Here is an 18,904-nt window from a genome sequence, read left to right as displayed (position 1 = left end):
TGATTCTGCATGAAATCTGTAACTTTAATTTCCTTATTCAAAGCATTCTTTTGCAAATAAATTTCAAATAAGTGGTAGTGGAATTATTGACAAATCATGCAGTAAGATCGACCAACATCGTCATATCAAGACACTTCCTTCCAGTGATTCTGAAGTTTTTTGTGTCTCCACCAAAAAGTCATGATTTGTGATCTTAGATGTAGTGAAGCTCTATGTTACTTACATTTACACTGTTTCCTGTCCCCTTTTTGATGTGCGACATAAGAAAGGAGCAGGAACCAGTCTTTTCTTTGATGTCAATCCTTTATAGGAAAAAAAGGTCAAATTCTTTTGCATGCATTGCCAAATGAAAATATGGACAGAAAATAGCGCACTTAAACCAGTGTGATGAAGTGCCCTTCATTCGATCATGCTATATTCCCCTTAGCCTAGGAAACAGGGTCCTTAAGATTTAGGGTAGAAAGCCTAAGTTAAGGAGGAAAAAGGGCACACTTCATCTTCCTGAGGTCAACTGGCTCCCTCTGTCAAGGCTGGCTGGATCTAATCTGGCAGATTCTTTGTGTGTCAGTTAGTGGTGTATGCGTACAGTTATATTCACAGGTGAACCAGTGTGTACTCCAAAAGGGATTATCCGTGGACTAATCTCACTGCAATCTCAACTGCTTTCTTTGGTTACAGTGTTTGGGCTGACTTGATAAATTATTCAAGCTTAAAGTTAAAGAGGGCTTGGCTTGGAACCTGGGTGAGCAAAGCTGTGAGTGATGGCTTGAATTGCTCATGCTGTATTGAAAGTGAGAAGATCATCATTTGAAATCTCCCCATAGAGCCTCTAAAAAAGTCTAAAGATTTCGTTCACTTTGAAAGAGAGTAAACTGTGTTATTATGCATTGGCTGTATGCTTAATACTAAACGGCTTCAAATTAGAAAACCTCAGATTGTGTAGAGCCTTTAGAGGGAAAAGGAGACAGACTAAGAGGCCAAAGGTGGCATGCACAATAGTGGCATAGGCCTACCTTGTGCCTAAATATTTGTTTTGCATGTTGTGCACTTGTTAGCTTTTTGATAAACTACTTAATCTAGGTAAAAATGTGTTCAAGGATTGTTATCCTTCATTTATAGTGAAGCATACATGTAGTTTGCCCGAAATACTTCTCGAACAAGAGCATGTGAAATGTCCATTTTGTGTGCATGCAGGATTGAGTTTGTAGTCAACTGTGACTGTGCAGTAGGCCTATTTACATCCAGTTGCATGATTTAGCCTTTTCTGCTTAAGCCCTTGCCCTTTTCTGAGTAGTTATCCTACATAAAAACACTTTTGATGTGTAGCCCAAGTTGCTGTAAGCTTTAACCAAAGAAATCCTGTCCCCTACCCATACTTGAGTCCTTGCCAGGCCAAAAGTAGGCTTTCAGCTTTTGTTCCCAGATCCATTTGTCAATAATTACTCTGTAAACATATCACCCTTCCTTACCTTCACACCCACACATTCTATCCTGGCATACCAACACACTTCATTATTTTGTCATATTTACAATGATTTTCAGCAGTGTGTGAGGCCTCTTTTAAGGCTGGCTACCCCAGCACTGATGAGTGTTTTCGGTTATGTGAACAGACATGAACGAGAATTGGAGCGTGCAGACCTATTTGCCATGCACTGGCTGATCTATCGACCTGTCAGCTTTTCTCTTTCAGTAGCTTGTGCACGTTGAAGTGTTTATTGGTGAATCAAAAATAAAGCCAGAAGATCTGCCTTCTTCCTCAGGAGTAAATATTGCTGTGCTGATGAATATCTTATTATTGTCTGTTGAAAAGGATCTTAGCATAGAATACCAGTAAATGTGTGTAATAATCTGTGTCTCAAAGGTTATTATGCACATTCCCTCATACTAGATTCACAGTGTTGAATAAAGTATCCCTGTAGAATAATAATCCACTTCTTGCATTACATAAGTACCTTCATGCGTGTTGCCTGTTTTTATCTTGTTTCCTCGAAAATTGCTCATGCATATTTTTTGATCTAAAAATTGCAGGAGTCTTAAAGCTACATGTGCAGTGTCCGAAACCCTCCCCACATTACACACCCTGACCTTTATCAGTGTGATAAGTAGAAGGGTCTTGTCAGATGCATTTACATGTAGCTTGTCTGCACATTGTTGGGGCTGATCCCTTTTGTGTAAGCGTAATTAGAAAACATTTTACTGTTAAAATATTGCCGCTTTTAATATACATGTAAAAGGGCAACAATTCATCCATTGAAGGAAACATAAGAGAAATCAAAGAATTCTCAAGGGTGTTGGAAATTATCTTTAGATTTTAATGGCTAGTAATTGCTATAGCTCTTTAAAAAGTGAAGTGAAGAAGTGTGTTTTAATAACATCCACATCAATCCGTAGTGGAATCAAAAGAATCATTGCGTTAAAGTTCAAAGGTTTCAGCAATTTAAATGTGAAGTGGCAAATGTTTTTGCTTAAGCAAAGCTTGTGCGTTTGGGAGGTTTCAACAATTTTGTAATTGAAATCATCCAAGGCACATAGTCACACGCAACATAATAGGCAAAAATAGCAAAAGCTTGGAGCATGTAGCTCCATGCTTAGAGTAACACCTGTCATTCAGCATCCATCAGTAATTGTTTCGTCCTTCTGAGGGTTGTGAAAACTGATTTAAGGGTGTAATTGGCCTGCTACCTGTGGTGCTTATGATTGATAAGTTTCCCAGTTACCTACTGTGATTGGTCTTAGAAGATAGTTAACTATGCTTATAGCCCATGCGCTTCGCAAAGGACTCGGGAAGAGTCAACAGAAGTTTGTGCCTCTATGGATCTGCATGCCAGTGCCAAGATAAGCTGAGAGTTGAATGCAGGTGAGGTTGAATGGAGCGCAAATAATCATGTTAGATTTATATCCTCATCATTTGGGACACCTCTCAAACCCCTGAGGGATGGAAAGAGTTCTGGCCTTTCGTTTTTCTTGAGACTGATTTCCCATTCTTCAGACTGGTAAATGAGGAACAAACGTGCAAATATCCACACATGTAACAAAAAAATCTCTTTAAATAGGCGAAGGGGAGGCAGGACTTTGAAGGCCCATTTATCAGTGGCTCTGCAAGCAAGACTCATTTTGTTGATCCTGTTAATAACACTTTGGGCTGTCTCTTTGCTCTCATCTGATCAAAGCAGAGAGGCTGGCTCAAATCAAACATATAGGTGAATTTAGAAAAACAAATGGACTGAAAGGATTAACATAATTTTGAGGACTTTGATTTTCATTTCTTATAAAAGATGATGAGGTTCAGAAATACAGTCACTGTCAATCCACTAGTGGAAATGTTTTAAGCAACCAAAGGTTTTCAGTGGCGGGACAACCTTATTAAGAGAATTCAATGCATTTGAGTAAAAACCTCCTGATATTTTTGTAAGATATTTTGTGGGAAAATCAACACAAGACAAAATGTATGGACGAGACCAAATTAATATTGGTGGAGCTGTCTTTTTTGCTTTCCCTGTACTTTCATACATACATGTACATGTATGTGGAATAGCAAGCATCTTGTAAGTGTACATGTATAAGTAGCATTGGGGCAAGGAATCATATAATATGTACATTACATGCTGTAAATGCTGTTGGGCCCCATTGCTTTTGACAGAAATTTCAGTCATCATTGATTTTGCAGTGGGGCTTTGGTTAGGACCAAATGATGTCCTTTTTTGTCCCATTTTAACCTGTGTGGTCGTTTGGTATCCATGCTTCAGTTCACAAGTGGCTGTTGGATAGGGGGACAGCACCATTGTAAATGCACTCTTTTACACCAGGTACTAATTGTTGAAAGAGATTGCACAAAAGGGGTCTAGTATGCTCAGGCCAGGGGGTTCTCATTGGATCTGTTTAGTTGACAGGGGTCTCTAGGTATTTTACAGGGTTTGCGCTTTGCAAAAGTTTTTATAGTTTTGTCATTTCTTGGCAAAAATGAGGATAATATTAATTTCAACTACTTTTTGTTTATTGATATGTACAGTCAGGAGTCATTTGCTTTGCTTAATTTTTATTGTCAGAACGGTGTACATATTAAAACAAGCTTTAATGGAAAAAACTTGTCAAATTCTTGAACTTTTGAAATCCATGTACACAGGCCTACCTTATCAAGACCTTATTATACCTGGACTAGTTAAATGCTAAAGGCATATTGGGCACAAGTTAACTGCACAACAAATTAGGAATCCTCAAAGAGTAATTATTGCTGAAGTGCTAGATCATAGATAAACTTCTATGCATTTAGATATTGTCCAGGAGACCAAAGTGCAGTAATGTACAGGGGCATTGTGCCTGGCGTCATCTGGATGCCATGCAGCACAGGAGAAAATACTGGAGTTACACACTGAGGTGTGAGTTGTGGCACTCCATTAGATCAAGGTGCACTGGTTTGTCGAATTTGAAAGGTGGCCACCTAGCTTGCTTTGTCACTTGGTTCTCTCAGGAGCATTAAACCGAACCCTAATGTCTGAATTGTGTGTTTACAGCTGGGGGTATGGGAGGTATTTTTTTCGCTTTTGCTTTCCTTGGATGATGAAATGGCACAATTTACAAACCAAAGGTGCTGCCAAGTTTTGTAGTTTGACTAGGGAGCAAAAGGCGTCATCCTGAAAATGGCTCTCTAGTTTGTATTTTAGAGTAACTTTTCAAAGTTTTTCGAATGTTTTTATGGGATTAATGAGCAGAACATACTTTAACCTAACTGTGTTTCAGTGCACCATTCCAAGTCATCTGTTATATCAAATTCTTTTCTTTTTTATTTCAGAGTTTTGAAGGATTTATCTTCAACTCTCGAGTTTGTTGGCCCCATTAACTTTCAGAAATTCATTTTTTCATCTAACAGTAGTTTTAAATCCAAAGCAATTACTGCACAAATGATGAAAGGACACTATGGATATCTTTTAGCAAAAAATGGGTAGAAAAAGAAGAAAGTATGAGGTGAATTTAAACCTTCATGCAACCTGCAGTAGTCTGCTTTGAAGACCATACCGCACAATGCTCTGCAAGTAATTCCATTATTTACCTGTTATCCATGTAAGGTTTTAATACCTAGTCCCTAGATTTGCAATTCAAGAGGCTAGACCTGGGTTTCTCAAGTTTCTCTCGCAATAATAGAAAGAGAGAGAGTGGCCTTATAGAAAATGCCAAGTTTTTGTGGAGCCTCGAAAGGCTAAACCAGTGTTGGCAAGAATACTTTTGTATGGTTAAGAGCATATTGGTGTATAAATGCTTTGGCAAAAGAACATGACGTGCGGGAGTGGAAAAGTTTGTAGAAAAAAGTGGGAGAAACTAATATCCCCCCCCCACACTGTTGCACCAAAAAAAAAGTCATTTGGTGGGGGTGGACGGGAACTTGATCAAATTGGACCGATGTAATATTGCATTAATGCCCCGAACGTACCTTACATATGTGTAGCCCCATACCCATGTATCTGTGTGCAGTTTTAAAATATTTGAAATTTTTGGAGTTTGGTTTAAACTGAAAAATCATTTACACCTGGCTGCTTTACCACTGTAAGGTAGGCTTCTCAGTAGGCTGTTGTCGATCATCTTGTGACAATAAATGCTGCGTTTTAAATGTGACTTGTTATAGATTGGTGATGATCACTTCTGTAGTGGAAAAAAAATCAGTTCCAGTGTTTATGATCTTTTAGGATCACGTACACATGATTTATTTGGATTGGATCATTGGATCCATTTATCTCATCACTTTGCTGTTTTCTTTCAGAGAATTCTTGGTCCTTTAAGGTGTCTTGGGTAACATCATGCACATGTGCATGATGAACAGTCCACGTGGTGGAACTAAAGTTTATGTACTTGTCTGATACATATGCACTAACCCCTGATAGCTTGTCACCCAAATATCTTGTAACTTGTCACTGGCTGAATGTTCACACCTCTAGATTTTGTTTTCTTTTGGCAGCACTCATGCTTGTAATGTCAGTTGTCAAGTTGTGTAAGATATGGCAGGTCAGTCTATGGAGTATCCATCCTTGGATGGGCCTGTTTTCACTGTCAACATTCCCATACTACTAGGAGAATTTGCGTGATTTGTCACAATGTTGATTCTTATCCAGTGTTTCCTTTGAGAGAGTAGCAGGGGTGCCTTGGGTGGGGGGGTCATTTTGGTCAGTGACTGAAAGTACGTATAGAATGGTGATAGAATGATCACTGATGTAGGGTGGTGGGTTCGTGGGTGGTGGACATTATACACTCAGCCATGGACAAATTGAAAGAATCTTTGTATTAAATTTACCACTTCCCCCCATATAGATAAAACCGTTAACAGCTCATTGCTTTTTTGAGTCTTAGCATGTTTAGGTAGTTATTCTTTGGTGTGTTGCCATTAAAGAAGTGTATCGTGACCCAAATCCCAATATCTGACTTTGATCCAATCCCAAATCTAATATCGGACAGGATGGGAGTGAATATGGATTCAGATCAACGTTGGGTTGATACTGTAAATTGTTGGATTGGATTATACCTGCAATCCAACAAAATCCTATAAAATCAGACCTTCTTTTAATCTTGTTCAAAATATTGCTAGTGAAATGTTATTCTTTTTCAGAGTTGATATTTTACTTTTTGCTTAAATCCCAAGTGAACAGATTCTCCCATGAGTTGTAGCTCTAGAACTGTAAGATGGTACTGTTTCCCATAAATCTCATAATCCATTCTAGGTTTATGTTAAATGTCATCCAAAAGTTGTTTATCTCAGTGATTTTACTGGTTGTAAGTTATGCTTAACTGTACATTATCTTACCACACGAAGGATACTGTTTACAAGAAATATCACGAAAGCAACCTGTTGTTGACTATCAACTTTGTCACTTTGATATGGAACCTAAACAAATTATACTGATTTATTAATCTATTAGGACTTGCCAAGTACAAGCAGGTGGGAAAGTGATCATTAACTTAGTTGATGGGGATCAATTTGATCCTCAGTATTCGTTTACAAGTGCCTATTTTAAGTTTTGATGTATCTCTATCTGGCAATTGTACTACGTCATGTTTTCCTTTTTGATGTTGGAGGGACCTCAAGTGTCACTTGCACTTTATAGGCCCTGTACTCTTGCCCCCTCTTCCACTTCTTGAAATGTCAATTGCTTAAATCCTTCCTTTACTGGTAGAGTGGCCTGACTGAGGGTGAACTCCTCAGAGTCACCAATTATGGTTTGTTTGCTACTTTATTCATTAGGATCTCTGTACTTGACATTGCATGGTACAGCACTTAAATAAGGTCAGTACCAGTAATAACGATGGCTCCTAATGATCAAGATAACGGTAACCAGGTATAGGGAGTAAAATCAGAGGGTAATTCGTCACCTTTTTCACAAAGAGCCATACCTGTGAAAAGTAGTATTTTTTAAATTTTTGATTCCATGCATGTTGTTACGAGCTTAGGAGCCAAAATCTTGCATTTTCACGAAGAGACACAAATCTTACTACCTCTCATAAACGTACAAAACATAAAATAAGTAAAACATAAAATAGAGTAAAATCAGAAGATAATTCGTCACCTTTTTCACAAAGAGCCATACCTGTCAAAAGTAGTATTTTTTAAATTTTTGATTCCATGCATGTTGTTACGAGCTTAGGAGCCAAAATCTTGCATTTTCACGAAGAGACACAAATCTTACTACCTCTCATAAACGTACAAAACATACTGACTGGAAAGGCTGAAAAGTAGGCCAAGTAAGATTTATGTTTCACAAAGAGCCACACATCTTTGTTATAATTATAGTGGCATGGTTGTGAAAACGTGTTCCTTATGGAAAGTACATTGCAAAGAAGGGCCAAAAACAGCCAAGAGTGTCTCCTCTGCTGAAGGAAGGACAGCTGTAATTGTTAATTGTTTAAAAGCTTGAACTTTGACAACATGCACAGTTGAGTTCCTGAATAGTTGATACACCCGTATATTTTGACATTACCCAGGACTCAAATAACTTACACGTACCTATTCATTGAAAAGTTTGAATTGACATCCCCACATAGAAACCATATCTGTTCACAATGTACAGTTGTACTTGTTACAAGTGATGGGGTGGTCAGAATCTGGTGAGAGTTTTCAGCCTACAAACTATGTCTGTCTTGAGAAAAAAAGTAACTGAAGTTTTTCAAGACTTGCCAGCATCTGTACAATTGAAAGTTATCCCAATTCTCATATCCCACTGGAGTTAGTCTGTGTATGTGGTCATTGTTAACTGTGTCCTCTCGGGATTCGTTGTGACTTATTGCCAAATTTATTGGAATAGTTTACCCCTGCAATGCTCATTATTTCTTTACTGGCATCATCAAATTAGGAGAACGGTAAAATTTATGGATGCCATTTCCAGTTGTTTATTAGATATCAAATCTTCCCAGGTATAAAATAAATAAACCAGTTTTGGGATTATTAAACCTATTGAGTATCCGTGGGAACTCTGGGAAAGTTTAGAACTTGCACGTGCAAATGGTCACATAAAATGTTGTTGTCAAAGATGGACCCATTTTTCTCAGAAAATAAGGCAAGCCTGTTTCATAGTTCAAAAATTTGCTAATTTCATCAGTTATGGGGGTCTAGATGTATATTAATAACTTTCCTGCATAGCTTATTTTATGTGCCATTGTCAGTCATCAGAAATCTGCAAGGCAAATATTTGACTAAGAATGCCCTGCTTATCAGAGAGGTGAATCAGTAGCTGAAATTTTCAAAGGTAGGGGAACACAAATGAAGAGTCAGGTTCTCAAAGGTAAATATTTGATTGGTGAGTTTGTCTGGTTGAGCTCAGATTTTTTTGTTGCACTCCCAATGTGTGTATGCCCCACTCTGAGGCAAATTAACTACACTTTGTATCACACTCATAGCCACTGGCAAATCTTTGTATGTGTACAAAGTTGAGCAGAATGCTGCAACCCTTCCAAGCTTTCCAAGGAATTGCAAATTATGGTCAGTTCTTTTAGGTAAATTTGTGTACTTTGTTGGCAGAGCTGGGTGGTGGGTTTTTTTTACAGGTGAGTTTAGCTGATGAGATTACAGAGGAGGAAAATTCTCAAGTACATGCATTGGGTGCATAGAGCAATTGATGGAACTTGCATTTGTCATGCCATTTACAAGAACAGCTCTCCAGTCTACAAGCTTGAAAGTTGGAAGCATCTTGATGCGAGTCTGGAAATCTAAACTTCTGTATTTTCTCAAGTAATCACCAAAACCACATGCTGAAAACTGACACTGAGGCATCGACATAAAACTAGAAGTTTTAAAGAGCAGTTATAACTTATGGAATTCTGTGGGCTACCGGATCAAATTTACATGTAGCTTGCGCAAACACCTGAACATGGTATACATCAACTCTGGAATACACTAATTGGACAAAGACACTTGTAGCCATCAACCTCATTTCTACCAAGTTGGACGTAAAATTCTACTGTTATTAATGCTGTGAAATGTATAATAGCTGTGCATGAGAAAACAAATTTTGGGAGAACGCAATTACATACATTTTATTATACTGTACAGTGGGCCATGATTTCATTCTCAGGCAGGTCAGGAAAAATTGTGATCAGATGATGGTTTGGTGATTATTAAAGCCTGACTGGAGGTTGAACGGTAGTCATCAGCCCACCGTTAGGATGAATCACTGCCAACACTATGAGGAGAGGCATCACTCTAACCTTGCTACATTTGTGGCCTTTATTCTGCTCCCAAAGAGTAATGACAATTCCTTGACATAACTTAATTTGCCTCAGCTGACCTCTTGAAGTTTGCTAAGAGCATGAAGGAAAGGGATTTGATTTGCGGGGATAGTCAGTGTCAAAAGCTGTCACATCATGAATTTAATCTGATGCCACAAATCTGGTTCCAGGTTTTACCAGAAAGGTCCAAACCATGTTTGCCCTTATAATATTTATTTGCCACATACTCTCACGTTGAAAACTTTCACTGCAAAGTCAGTTGGTTATGTACTTATGTTATTATGTGGGCTACACATACACCATGTTACTCCTGAAGTTTTGACGAAGCCCGAGCAACATACACTTGCTAACCAGGCAGAAGAAAATGCTAGAACATACATGATTTTTGAAGTATTTTCATACAATTGTAATTGTATTATTTGCAGTTCATAGGCAGACCAGAATATTAAGATACCTTATCAATTTTGATAAAAGTGTTTTGATAGTGTTGCATCGATTAATACATCCAGTTCATTGTTTAGTGTAATTCTTTCAACATTTTATAATTGACCACATATAAAGTGACCGTGTTAATTTCAGGCCAGTTGCATACCTACAAACAGGTTGCATAATAGAATTCCCTCATCAGAGAATTTAACTCCTAGTGAACTTTAGATCAAAGTATAAATACATAGTCATTCACCTGTGATTGGGACTGATAGCTTCTGTTAAATTCAGTGTTAAGGCAATCATGTTCATCTCTCACACACTAACAAATCTGCAATAAATATCAGCAAGTTTGATTGTAGTTGATCAGTTACAGTAATGAAAGACCAGGAAGTACTTTGTTTTAGATAAAGATCGTCAGATATTGATGGTATTCAAAGCAAAGGCTGATAGGAAATCTGGCGTTTATTATCTAAACATATTTTCTATTGAAACCCTAATCATGCACATGTTTGTAGACAGAGCACTGTCAATCTTGCTTTCCCAGATAAAAACGATACTCATGTTATGGACTGTGCCATACTGTAGCTCATAATTTGGTTGAGCCCTGTTCTAGAACCTACCATTGTTGTATCTTTGGTTACCTCAGTTGAATCCACAATTTAACAAATACCATTAGCCATAAAATCTTGCTTCCTCCCTTGAAGTGATCTTTATCCAGTTCTGTTTATCCAGTTATGGTAAAAGATTACATCTGTAATGTGTATAACCCCCCCCCCCCGAACCATACATCAAAACAGTACACAAGCCACCTTAAATTTCTCAGTATGAAAAAAGTGAGGGGGATGATTCAATAACTTATCCTTGCTAGTCCAAAAGTAAGGATGGGGGGAGGGAGATGTATACCCCTATCCTCCAGAATTTATGCCCATGAGGCTGGCTTCAGCATGGATACAAATAAAGTTGGTTGAACTTGGCACATGTACTAATTAGTACTCGCTCAGCGTATTTCACGTTCTGGTACAGTGTTTCAATATGTATCACCAAACTCGGCATGAATCAAAGGTGAGATGGATCTCGAAAGTTCAAAAGTCAGCCATTTGCTCATTGCCTTTCTGGTAATGGGTGTTGACACAGGTGGGAGTGAGACATAATGGGTGTGCACACACACCTTGGACACATTGGATACATGCCTTGCAGAATGCAAACAGTGTCTAGTTGGCTGCCAACATTAATGTCAGGATGTGAGAAATGTTTATAGCTGTTGTTTCAACACCTGGATGGAATGTTTATGACAGTTACTGGTAACACTTGTCTGGCTGCTGATAGGTGAATCTATAGGTTTGAAGCTTGCATGCAGTTTTTTTTTTAAAGTTCTCCCTGCAATTTGCACCTGTTGTTTTTGTACTATTGCAAGATGTGTGAAAACATGAGGCAGCTGGGAGAATACTAATGAAGTATTTTCTACTTTTTCCCAGACACATTTACTAATGTTTGTTTTCTTTGCCCTGTTAGTGAAACTTTGTTTGCATTTACAGTACACTGATGGAAGATCCCTTTGAAAACGGAATTCATTTTATGGGTCACTTTATACACATTAAGAATTCTTAGATTCTGCTCTGATGAACTTGAGTGATACAGTTTTGGTCTTTACCTGAGAGAAAATCTGGGTGATTGCACAATCTACAAGTAGAATCCCTGTTAATGCACATCCTTTCATAATCTCATTTCCTTATGTGTTCCCATGCATATTATTGTTGGCCCTCCTGCTCCACTCACAGTAAATTGGCTGTGGTATGTTTGTGACCTTGCAGGGACACCCACTGCAATGTTTACCACATTCTTACCAGCAATGGTGATATATGGACCAGTGCCATTGTAGGAGCTGGTTTATTCATTATAGTCAGGAATAATTGGGAGGATGGCACTGATCTGAGGCCGCCTGGGGCATTTGCAAGCCACTCATCATGATATAGGACCTAAATTTTGAACACTGACATCACAAAAAAGTGCTCAGCAAATGTGGGATACAAGTGCTGTGGCAAGAATTGATGGGTTTTCCAAGGGGTGGGGGTGCAGAAGGGAGTTCCCCTTAAGGTGTTCATTGTTTTTTAAACCAAACAGCAATACATTATTTTATTAAGGTGACAACTCGTGGGTTTTGGATACATGATAACGGAAAAATAAAGTAGCAAATACATGTATCTGGGACATTCTGCTTTTCATGTGCCCACTTGCCTTCCTTGTTAAAATGTTGGCAGTTGGAATTCTGTGTTCTTTAAAATCACAACCCCCCTCCCAGGGCCAAACCAGCCTATGCCCCAGGGTTTAATGGTAAAGTATTGGCTATTGGCCAGGTGTCCTATGTTTGCTTTGTAAAACACTTCTTTACTGACTGTTTCCAGTAAATTTGTGTATGTATTGCTATAAGCAGTGCCTTAACACAGCTCCTTCATCTGTCCATCATTAGTTTCTTGAAGTTAGCACTAGACATGGGCAGATCCATGGGCACATCATAAGAACAATATATAAGTCTGATGCTCATAATTTTTGCTGAATTGGGGGTATTATGGGGTAGCTGCTTGCTGGGTGGGGGGTACGTGTTGTGGGGCTGAGGAGCTTCCCTTAGCAATGGGCCTGATGTATGTGCAGTTCAATAATGTATTAAAAAGGTGCTAGAACAGAAACATAACAAAACTGCATTTTTGATATACTACGTCAGCACATGCAATCTCTGATCAGATTATTGAATCAAATCCTAGGTTAGCCTTCCTGATTCTTATGTCATTCCCAGTGATCTTCTCTCGCAAATCTCACCAGGGATTAAGGAATAATGATACACTTTGTTGGAGCAGTTAAGTGATTGAACAAACAAGGAAGATGGGGACACAGCGTCTGGAAATTAGGACTAGTCCAAATAATTGGGCTTTTCCCCTGAACTTTGAAATGAGTAATCATGTGCATTGGTCGTGTTCAAGATGTTTGGTTTCATAAGAGGAGAATTTTCTGTTATGACCAGAATCCAGATTGTCTCCCTGTTTACAAGCAAACGCCTCGGGGTAATGTAAAAGTTAAGGGGCTAAACTGAATTTTAGGTTTGAAAAAAAATCCAGCAAGAAGTATATGTAGAATATCCAACATACTGAAATTATATCCAGGGGACAGTTTCATGAAACTGGTACTTGCAGAAGGGACACAGTCGATGTACCAAAATGTCAAGGGACTTCGGGTTACCGTCTTTGAGCTTCAGTTCTCTGAAGGGAAAATTTCTTGATTGGTGTTCTCTGATAAAAGTAAACCTCGTTTTACCCACTCAAATTTGAATCCCATTGCTACACCAACCCCAGCTCTTCGCAACTTCATTTACGTCAGGTTTCCCCTTCTGGATATCCCTCAAACATTTACTACCGTTCCTTGAAAACATGAATTTTGCCGAGACTGATTTGTCTGTTTAAATGGTACTGGTAGAGTCTGATTTTTGCAGCGGTTCACTGGGCCGGACCAGTGCACTGTACACCAACAAGTGTACATGTACTTATAAACCTCATCGTGGATCCATGGTGTGTGACCTAGATCACCAACTGTGCCTTTGTGAAGGCCTACATGTTTGCACACTTCATGGATGTTGCAGGGGAAAACCTGAAATGAACTGTCTCCTGTGAAGCCCTTTGATCAACTTCAGAATCCTGTGAGCTACAGCTGAAGTCTGATGGCTCTGCATATTTTTAGACTAATTGGAGCCATTACCGCTACTACAGGATGCTGGCAGTCCTTGCTGTAAGGGTCATGATGTATACATAAAATGTACATGTACAGTACATGTATGTACATGTATGTTGTACACGACAAGGACGTGCACTGCATACCGGCATGCTTTATCTTCAAACAACTGCACGAACTTGATAAATATTAAGCAAGCCACATCACCGTAAGGCATAATCCATAGAATCATCAGCATACCATACGTGCATTAAACTATCCGTTTACTTTTTACTTGACAGAAACTCTGTCAATTTTAAGATGTTTATTAGGCTTTCCTGTCTACATTTTGTTGTTGTTGAGTTCTTACTTTATCTTAACGTGGCTCCTGCTGAAGGTAAGCAGGTATAAGTCTGGATTGATTACTGTATCCTGCAGTCAAGCAATCCTCATGAAAACAGGGTTGAGCCCCAGCTTATTAAGGTACTCAGCAATCAGGGCATTTTAAGTTAGTTACTCTGTGTTTTCAGTCAATCTCAGGTATATTTCCAGTTACCCCACTGGTGAGTAGAAAGAGTGGAATTCAATTAGTTTTGTTCAACAGGGAACGTTGAAGCCCTCAGAGACTTACTGCTCGTAGTTTTTCAGACTTATTAATAAACAAAAAATAAATACAACCTAAACACCAAATGTGTGAACATTTCAAACAACTTTAAAAAGGAAGAGAATTTTAACAATTTGGTTGAATTTGTTGCCACTGAAACTTACTTGTGGTAGTTAATTTGCTAAAAATTAAAAAAGAAACGAAATAAACTAAACAAAATAAATGAAGCAAAAACAACACAAGAAAGGAAATTTTGCTCGCAAAATCCTGTGATAAATACTACAGCCATCATATCATGAAGATATTTGACTGGTTTTCCAGAGAAATGAAGAAACTGTGTAAATTGCTGTTGTACTCCCTATGTGCTGTGAATTGAAACGTACCCTTACTGGCAAATGAGACACAGGCTGGTGGGAAGTGAATTCAAGCACACCCCTGGCATTCCAACTACATGTATATTGATTGCACGTACTCATTAATGTGCCCCTCATGTCAAATGTGCAGACACCTGGGCGCTAACGTTATGAGTTCCCACTGAAGGACTGTCGTTTCCACGCAATAACTTGCCCTCTGCTGTTCCCACTTCAAGCGGATTTCAGTTTACATGCACAATTGCTTTTCTCTTTGTTCAGTTTCACTGAATATTGGCCCAGTAATCTCGAGCATGATGAACTCATACACAGTACTCAAGTGTCCCACTGTGTCTTTCCCCAGATGAGTATACAGTTGTTTGTGTCTGGATATGGTAAACAAAAAACACGCCATATATTGAATTCCCACCTGAATGACACAAAAAGATTTCTGTAAACAACTACAAATACCAGAGTTTCAAGTTGGGAAGTGGAAAAGAGTGGAATGGCCCAAAAAGTACCTTCCAATTTTCCAGTTTCAGAGCAGCACCAGAATTATGTAGGAGACTGAAGAGCAGAGGATTGCTTCTGCTCTGGTTTGCTAATTGAACTCGGAGACTGTCAACTTTCAACTGCAGCCTGTCAGTAGTATACTATAGTCTAGATTCTGAAGTGTTTATGCAGCCGTGTGCTCAATTTTTCCGGAGTATCACGTAAAAATTAAATTGGCGCCTGGTGCCTGTACTTGCATAGATGGGCATCTCAAAGGCATAAAACAGGAAGGAACCTGTAGCTTTGGGGAGCATGTATGTGAGGGGCAGGAAACTAAGTTTGAGAACAAGAAAATTGATAAAGTGGTGTTTTTGCAGGTGGCTATTTTTGCATTTTATACTTCTTGCTTATCGCTCAAAACATGTCAGAAAAGTCTACCTTTCCTGTGTGAAAGAGGTATTGTTATAGGAGAAATGGTAATTTTATAGCCTCCCTATAGCTACAAGAGGAAAAATGATAAAAACCTGAGAAAAGGTTGACTACCTCGGTTTTAAATCACTTTGATCTGAAAATTTCACTTTCCTAATTTACTCCTGTACCTGTCAATTTGCAGAAATTTGCACAGCTTTGTGAACATGACATCAAGCCTGGAAACCGAGATGTGAGCCTGGGACCACCTCTCCTACCTTTAAAGATACTTTGTTCCCTTAAAGCACATTTCACAATTGTATGTTACTGCAACCAAGACTAAGTTTAAAATGCCCCTTTGACTATTAGACAAAACAGTATTTTCAGCATGATGGAACCCATAAAAGCAGCAGAAAGAGCCTCTCTGTGGTTTTGCTGTTTGTAAACTGAGGCACCCTAGTGGCTGATTTGACACTCAATTGATCTTATCAGGGGATATTTGTCAGTGAGGATTAAATCAGGGGCACTGTTATTTGTGTGATATGGCAGCTCAGCCAACCAGGAACTCCTGTGTTGAGGTCAGAAAGGGTGAGAACATGAATGTTGTCCCGCTGTGCCAGGCCTTGGGTAAAAAAGTTCAAAGTGGGGTAGTCTGTATCTGAGGGCAACAATGATTTGTTTTCACATTTAGCAATTACCTGTATTTCAACATAGCTTCCATGGATTATTATGGTCCCAAATTGAAATTGAACTTCGAAATTTTCAGAGTTGTTTGACATTGATAGCATTCTACCTCCATGCATAAGGGGACTGACAGCTTCAAGGGCAAACAAAGTGATAATCCTTTGTGTCTCAGAAAATGCTTGATTCTGAAGTATCTGGCATGTAAAGCTTGGTGTGGTATGCTTGTTATGTTATGTTGACATAAATCTTATCATGCCCTGTATGTATGGAGATACAGCTACAGTAGAGTCCCATTACAGCGTTCCCCTGATAAAATGCTCTTACCCATATAAAGCTCTATTTTCATTTCCCCAACTCCATGCTCTTTCACTATGTATATTTTTCTGTGGTTATATATAGTGCTGTTAAGGTGCAATTCTGCTAGGTCCCCTTGAGAGCGCTATTTAGGGGGAATCTACTGTACCTTGTTTCAATCATTGAAGCCTCTCTACTAGTTTAAGCTAGGTACTATCAGTGGTATGGTGGTTCCTATGGACCAACTTATTGCCCCTGAACTGGCTATACCTGCTACAGTGAAGAGAAAATCCCTGGACTTAGGAACAGCAGCCCTGGCCGCACAACTTTCTTACTACACCCTGACAGCAGTAGCAGATAATGAACTTCACACTGTGTAAATGGTGCTGTTGATAAAAACTGTAGTTAACACATACTTTATTATTTGAAGAACATGGAAATGTCTGCATCCACGATCCCCCTTTGCATTCTGTTCATGTCAGGATGAAGTGTTACACTGTATAGCCTATATTGGCTGGATGAAATCAAGTTTTTGGTGTATTCCTAATTGATTTGCATGTCCCAAACAGATCAGTGAGCAGGTACATGTGGGATGAACCCATTCAAAACCCTGGAAACAAGGGTTGGTCAACAGGTTCCCCTTTTTTTGGTTTCCAAGGTTGAGTTCTAAAGGAAAAAAAAAGAAAGGAAACTTTAGTCAACATTCGAAATTGCTACATGGAAAGCCCCATGTAAGTACCAACATAACTTTGCAGTGCATCAGGATTGTAATGTTATGATGGTATGGTGGTTCCTATGGACCAACTTATTGCCCCTGAACTGGCTATACCTGCTACAGTGAAGAGAAAATCCCTGGACTTAGGAACAGCAGCCCTGGCCGCACAACTTTCTTACTACACCCTGACAGCAGTAGCAGATAATGAACTTCACACTGTGTAAATGGTGCTGTTGATAAAAACTGTAGTTAACACATACTTTATGTACCAACATAACTTTGCAGTGCATCAGGATTGTAATGTTATGACATCAAAGTTTAAAATTATGAAACAAATTTGTTGTCCAGCCTGCTGCATGCAACAATTTTATTTCCAAGCCTGTCCTCGAAGCAAGGTTTCCTGTCTCAAGGTTAGTTGGTATATGTACTTCTCAGATGCTTCAGGACTTGGCCACATGTTTCAGCGATGAAGACCCCCCCCCCCAAAAAAAACAACACCCACACACATGCTTCTTTTCATTCTTCAGATATCTCTTTTTAATGTCTATTTTGGCATGTCTGAAATTAATTAGAGGCCATTTTTGTTTTGCACAGATGTATTGAAAATACTACCAATGTTCATTATTCAGACTTCTCTGATCATCCTTGTGTGATGGGAAACACTCTGTTCATGTACATAATTATTCCTGAGGCCAGACCTTTGGAGAGTTTTGTCCTTGATGAAAAGGGAAACAGCCACTTCAAAATCCATTAACATTACGTAACAGTGACACTAATAAGTTCTGTTACATGCAGATCACACCCACTGTTATTTGACCTTAATTACTTAACTTCAGCCTTCCTGAAGTGTGGGATTCATCTGGAAAAATGCTAGAGCCAAGAAAGGAAAACACCTTATGTTTGGCCTAATAAAGCAAGAAAACTGTTACTGAGTTGAGAAAACTGTTATAGTGTTAAGCTTGTATTGGTAACCAGTACTTGTTTATTAGGCGCTAGAATTTGCTTGTGCTTCCTACTTTCCAAGATGGGATCTCTGGTACTGCTGATAGCCCGTTGTGCATTACAAGTTCCCTGTATGTATGTATGCAAATCTGTTGGAGGACAACTTAATTCCTCAACATTTGTGGGATGGCTGCTTACTACACAATGTTCCAAAGAATTTCTAACCTCTTGTTGTAATCTCCATCCTTTCATAGGATGCCATTGAGCTAATCACAGCCAGAATAGGCAGCTTTAGCATTTACCTTACTTCAGCCTTGCTTCAAGCGGGTATTAACAAGTTTCATAAATACATTTTGGCCACCCTGCGAGATGGGTGCTTTAATAGTAGAGTACATTTTGGTCTCATTTACCCCAAGGTTATCATGCCAAAGGTCAAAGGTGATGTATGAAGGATTGAAGATGTCATTGACCAGTTGAAACCTCAAGTGCCAAGTGCCAAAAGTCAGGTGGCCTTTTAGAATCTGGTTTATTTAGGTGGGACAGCTTGGTGTCTTCTTTTTATTTTCTTGTACTTTACAACTGGGAAAT

The 18,904-nt window shown here is 38.9% G+C and overlaps 1 protein-coding gene across 3 annotated transcripts in view; it reads left to right on the top strand.

Annotated features, from left to right (window-relative positions):
- LOC110982023 (thrombospondin type-1 domain-containing protein 4-like) overlaps window positions 1-18,904 on the top strand; it is a 118,915-nt gene that overhangs the window by 53,573 nt on the left and 46,438 nt on the right. Inside the window, exon 1 of one of the 3 annotated variants that reach the window (XM_087136470.1) lies at window positions 11,434-11,457. The exons of the other annotated variants lie outside the window; for them this stretch is intronic. The gene's annotated coding sequence lies outside the window, so the exon portion shown is untranslated. Of the gene's footprint in view, window positions 1-11,433; window positions 11,458-18,904 lie in introns of those variants that run through there. 3 annotated transcript variants of the gene reach the window in all.

The sequence above is a fragment of the Acanthaster planci genome, linkage group LG05, assembly GCF_054643075.1.
Source record: "Acanthaster planci isolate LZ-2023a linkage group LG05, COTS_SCS, whole genome shotgun sequence".
NCBI classification, from domain to species: Eukaryota; Metazoa; Echinodermata; class Asteroidea; order Valvatida; family Acanthasteridae; genus Acanthaster; species Acanthaster planci.
Note: the sequence above shows the minus strand (reverse complement) of the source record. Positions and strands in the feature narration are given on the sequence as shown.